Below are 5891 nucleotides of genomic sequence, written 5' to 3'. Positions count from 1 at the left end.
AGGTTAAAGATCACGTAGGCTTTGTGGGCTTTTAGAACCAAACTGGCTTTTACTCTGCAAAAGATAATAAGATTTGAAGTTTTAGGCAAAAATGATCTTACTTATTTTTTAAAGTGACTAGTCTGGCTGCTGCATTTAGAAAATACTCTTAGGAAGAGAGTGGACAGCAAGGAGAAAATCTAAAAGAATGGTGTGGTAGACAGAATTCTAAAGGTGTTCCATTGAGAATCTAATCCCTTGTTAATTTGATCAAACCCTAATCTACATACTGCTGTGAAGGGACTTTGCAAATAGCATTAAGACTCCTAATCAGCTGGCCTTAAAATAGGGAGTTTGTCTTGCATTATCCAGGTATAGTCTGTAATCATATGCACCCTCAGGAAAAGCAGAACAGTCAGTAAGGGAGAAGAGCAAAAGGAGAGGTCAGAGAAATTTAAAGTATGAGAAGAACGTGACCTGCTGTAACTGGCTTTGAAGGTGGAGGAAGGGGACCATGAGCCAAGGGATTCTGGTGGCCTCTAGAAGCTGAGAACCAGCCCCACCCAATGTCCAGGAAGGTAACAGGGCTCTCAGTCCTACAGAAACGTGAAGTTGAAATCTGCCAACAACCTGAATGAGCTTAAAACCAGGTTTATCCTCAGCACTTACAGAAACAAATTTAGCTTTGTTGATACTCTGATTCTATCCTTTTGAAATCTGAAGTAGAGAACCAGCTGAGCCACAGTTTGCTTGGACTTCTGACATCCAGAATCATAAAATAATACATAGCTTTCTTCATAATTATTTATTTATTTTCTTACTTATTATTTTAAAGATGTGGGGTACAATTCGGGGTTAGGTATGCACATGGTCATTGTACAGATAATAAACAGCTTTATTTAAAAGTAGCTAAGTCTGTGATAATCTGTTAAGCGTCAGAAGAAAATTAATACCAGTTGACAAATTATGCAAGTAAGAACTGGTAGTGGCTTGGACCAAGGTAGTAGTAGTAGAAATAATGAGAAGTGGTTAGATTCTGGAAGTGGTTGAAAACGAAGAACTGAAATAGGTGTCAAGGTACATTCTAGCCTAAACAAATAGAAAGATACCACTTAATAAGATTGGAAAAATAGTAGGAACAGCTTTGGAAATAAAATTGAGGAACTCTGTTTTGGACATGTTATATTTAAGAAGTAAAAAGGAGATGTCAAGTATCGATGGAGACAGAGATTAAAGCCACTATCTGGAAATGAGGACATCAGCATATAGACAGTAAAGTCATAATACTGGGTGCCATCTAAAAAAATAAGGATATATGGAACATTTTAAAGGACACTGGAATCAAATAGACCTGAATTCAAATACAGAAACTCTCTCTTAGTGACATAACTACTATGCACTTAATTTTCATCTGTCAAATGATGTTGATAAATCAAGTCCATCCTCTCCCACCTGCAATTAAAAATCTAAAAAGCTTTGAAAACCTAAATTTTTTAATAACTCATTTGAAAATAATTATGACCTGAAATTATCAGTTAGTACAAGGTGGTTGTTAATGTTATTTAGATCTCCATTTTGTTACTGATTTTTTTTCTGCTCTAACGCTTGATCCATTTTTGACAGAGGAGACTCAAATATCTTCAACTCTGTGGAACTGATAATTTCATCTCCCAGTTCTGACAACTTTTGTTCTATGCAGTTGGAATCTTTATTATTAAATACATATACATTTAGGATTATCATGTATTCCTTATTTTTTTGCCACACAGATATTTTCTCTTATCTTTAGCACAGGCATAGCTCAAAGATAATGCAGATTTTTTCCAGAGAATTATAAAGTGAATATCACAATAGAATGAATCACACAAATTTTTTTATTTTCCAATGCATATAAAAACTGTTTCTACTGCACTCTAGTCTATTAAGTATGCAATAGCAGCAAGTCTAAAAAAGGATGCACACACTTTAATTAATAATACTTTATTGTTAAAAATCCTAACAATCATTTGAGCTTTCAGTGAGTTATAACTTTTTTGCTGGAGGGGCGTCTTCTCACAACATTGATGACTGTGAATGATGAGGGTGGTAGTTGCTGAAGGTTGAAGAGGCTGTGGCAATTTCTTAAAGCAGGATAACAGTGAATTTGGTCACATAAATTCACTTTACCCTTCATGCAAGATTTCTCTGTAGCATGCAATGCTGTTTGATATCATTTTACCCACAGCAGAACTTCCTTTAAAATTGAAGTCAGTCATCTCAAAACCTGCCACTGCTTTAGCAACTAAGTTTATATAATATTCTAAATCCTTGCCATGTTAACAATGTTCACAACATCTTCACAAGAGTAGATTTCATCTCAAAAAAACTAAGAAGCAACTCCTCATCCATTCAAGTTTTATTATGTTATTGTAGCAATTTGGTCACATCTTCAGGTTTCACTTCTAGTTCTCTTGCTATTTCTGACGTATCTGCAAGTACTTCCTCCACTGAAGATTTGAAACTCTCAATGTCATTCATGAGTTGGAGTCAACTTCTTCCAAAATCTTGTTAATATTCAAATCTTTACCTCCTTCTACAAATCATGAAAGCACTCAATGGCAACTAGAATGATAAATTATTTTCAGAAAGTTTTCAATTTATTTTCCCCAGGTCCATAAGAAGAATCACTATCTATGGTAACTATAGCCTTATGACATGTAATTCTTAAAAAATAAGACTCGAAATTTGAAATTACTCCTTGAACCACTGGTTGCAGAATGGATGTTGCATTAGCAGGCACAAAACAACATTTATCTCCTCGTATATCTCCATCAGAGCTCTTGATGATGAAGTTCATTGTCAATGAGCATTAATATTTTGAATCTTTTGTCTGAGCAATAGGACTCAAAAGTGGACTTAAAATATTCAGCAAATCATGATATAACAGATGTGTTATCCTCCAGGCTTTGTTATTTCATTTATAGAATACAGGAAGAGTAGATTTAGCATCATTTTTTAAGGAGCCTAAGATTTTCAGAATAGTAAATGAGCTTTTGCTTCAATTTAAATACACCAGCTACCTTAGACCCAGAGAGCCAGCGTGTTTTTAGAAGCCTTGAAGCTAGGCATCTACTTCTTCCGTCTAGCTATAAAAGTTCTAGATGATATCTTCTCCCAGTAGAAGTTCAGTTTGTCTATATTTAAAATCTGTTGTTTAGTGTAGCAAACTTCATTAATTATCTTAAGTAGATATTCTGGATAACTTGCTTCAGATTCTACATCAGCACTTCCTGCTTCATCTTGAACTTTTATGTAATAGAGATTGCTTCTTTCCCTAAGCCTCATAAACCAACCTCTTCCAGCTTCCAACTTTTCTTCTGCGGCTTCCTTACCTCTCTCAGCCTTCATAGAGAGTTAGGGCTTTGCTCTGTATTAAGTTTTGGCTTAAGGGAATGTTGAGGATCTTTTCTTCAGACCACCGAAACTTTCTCCATGATCAGCAATAAAGGTGTTTTGCTTTCACACCACTTGTGTGTTTGCTGGAGCAGCACTTTTAATTTCCTTCAATAATTTTTTCCTTTGCATCTACAACTTAGGTAGATGTTTGGTGCAAGAGGTCTCACCTTTGGCCTATCGCAGCTTTCTATATAACTTCCTTACTAAACTTAATCATATCTAGCTTCTTATTTAGAGTGAGAGACATGTATTTTTCTCACTTGAAGCTTAGAGTTCATTTTAGGGTTATTAATTGTAACTTTACATTAGGTTATTATTTTTAATATTTTTGTGTCTCAGGGAATGGGAAAGCCCAAGGAGAGGGAGAAAGATGGGAAAATGGCTAGCCAATGGAATAGTCAGAACACACACAACATTTATTGATTACATTTGCCATCATATATGGGCACAGCTCATAGTGCCCCAAAACAATTACAATGATAACATCAACACTGATTACAGATCACCATAACAGATACCATAAAGGAAAAGTTTGTGTTTTTCTGGTGGCGGATGGGCGGCTCACTCAGAGCCCGGCAAAATGGAGATCAAGGCTATGAGCAGATATACCAGCCGAATGAACCTGGCGGTCTTCCCATATTTGACCGTGGTGCTCTTGGCCACTGGCATGCTCTTCACCACCTGGTTCTTCGTATATGAGGTCACCTTCACCAAGTACACTTGCGATATCTACAAAGAACTCCTCATCTCCCTGGTGGCCTCGCTTTTCATGAGCTTTGAAGTCATCTTCCTGCTGCTCTGAGTCAGCATCTATGTGTGAGCTCCCAAGGGTACCAGCCAGGTGGTTTCCCTAAATCCCTGATTTTGTAAATTAATTTTTTCACTGTGCTGGAAGCTTCCCACTTACTGCTTACAATAAAGACAGATGTGTGACTGCCAAAAAAAAGAAAAAAATAGAAAAGAAAAGAAAAAGTTTGAAATATTGTGAGAATTACTAAAAGTGACACGGAGATACAAAGTGAGCATGTTATTGGAAAAATGTCACTGATTTACTAGCTCGATGGGGGGTTACAATAAGCCTTCAATTTGTAAAAACCATCATAAGATCTGCAATAAAGTTAAGCACAATAAATCAAGGTATGCCTGTAAATCTTTTTGTCTTACTATATTTATCTGATGTTAATATAGTTACTCCAGTCTTCTTATGCTTAGTTTGCCTAGCATTTCTTTCACTTATTTACTTTCAAGCCATCTGTGTTTTTACATATAAGCGTGACTATTTTATACAGAATATACAGAATATAATTGAGTCCTTTTTATTCAATCTGACAATCTCTGTCTTTTAATTATAGTATTTTAATGATTTACTTTTTTTTTTCTGTTTGTGACCTATTTTTATTTTCTTGTTCTTCTGTTCTTCCTTTTTGTCACATTTGGAATTGTCTGTTTTATAGAAATTCCATTTGAATGTCTCTATTGTCTTTGAAATTACAGATAGTTTCCAACTTATAATGGTTCAGCTTATGATTTTTCAACTTAGGATGAGTTTGTCAGGACATACGCACATCAAAAGTTGAGGAGATCCCTATGAATTATGATGAGATTATGACTTATAGTGAATACATGTTACCTTTGCACCATCTTAAAGTCAGAAAATCCAAAGTTGGGCTATTGTGAATTAGAAACTCTCTGCTCTTTTGTCAGCACTAAATGTATTTTCAACTTATGCATTTCAATTTATTTTAACTTATGAAAGATTTATCAGAATGTAATCCCATCATAAGTTAAGGTATATGAGTAGAGATTTTACATTTTGAGTAGTTGTTACAGAGATTAAAATATATATCCTTGACATTTCAGTCTATTCATATTGTACTAGTTCACATAAAATGTAGAAAGCTTGCAACAGAATAGGTCGTTCATCCTCTTCTCTATCCACTATTCTACAGGTAAAATATATGTTACAGCTACATATATATTGAACCTCAAAAGACACAGTTATAATTTTTGCTTTAGATTCATATGTCTTTTTAAAAACTAAGAGCAAAAATAGCCCTATATTTATTCTCACATTTCTAGTGCTCTTCGTTCTTTCCCAATTATCCAACTTTCTTATGTTTCCCCTTCAATTATAAGATTTGTCCAGAACATTTCTTGTGAAGGTCTGCTGGTTAAAAGCTCTCATATATTTAATTTATCTTAAAATAATGCTTAAATAAATGTTAAATATAAGATTCTGAGTTAACAAGTTTTTCTCTACCCTGTGCTTTAATGAAATTGTTCCATTGTCTTCTGGTCTCCATCATTTCTGATGGATAGTCAGTTGTCAAGCCTATCATTTTTCTCCTGTCTATAATGTATCATTTATTTCAGAATGTTTTCAATCTCTTTATCTTTGCTCTTAAACAAGTTCCCTTGTGGTCCTAGGCTGAGTTACTCAAATATGTATATTTATATCTTTCACCAAATGTTAAACA

At 34.7% G+C, this 5891-nt stretch overlaps 1 pseudogene; it reads left to right on the top strand.

Annotated features, from left to right (window-relative positions):
• The first annotated feature begins 3994 nt into the window (after positions 1 to 3994).
• On the top strand, positions 3995 to 4216 carry LOC110596673 (annotated as a pseudogene).
• The last annotated feature ends 1675 nt before the right edge of the window (positions 4217 to 5891 follow it).

This window comes from Carlito syrichta, unplaced genomic scaffold (genome assembly GCF_000164805.1).
Source record: "Carlito syrichta isolate Samal-C Ts95f unplaced genomic scaffold, Tarsius_syrichta-2.0.1 Scaffold312088, whole genome shotgun sequence".
NCBI classification, from domain to species: Eukaryota; Metazoa; Chordata; class Mammalia; order Primates; family Tarsiidae; genus Carlito; species Carlito syrichta.
Note: the sequence above shows the minus strand (reverse complement) of the source record. Positions and strands in the feature narration are given on the sequence as shown.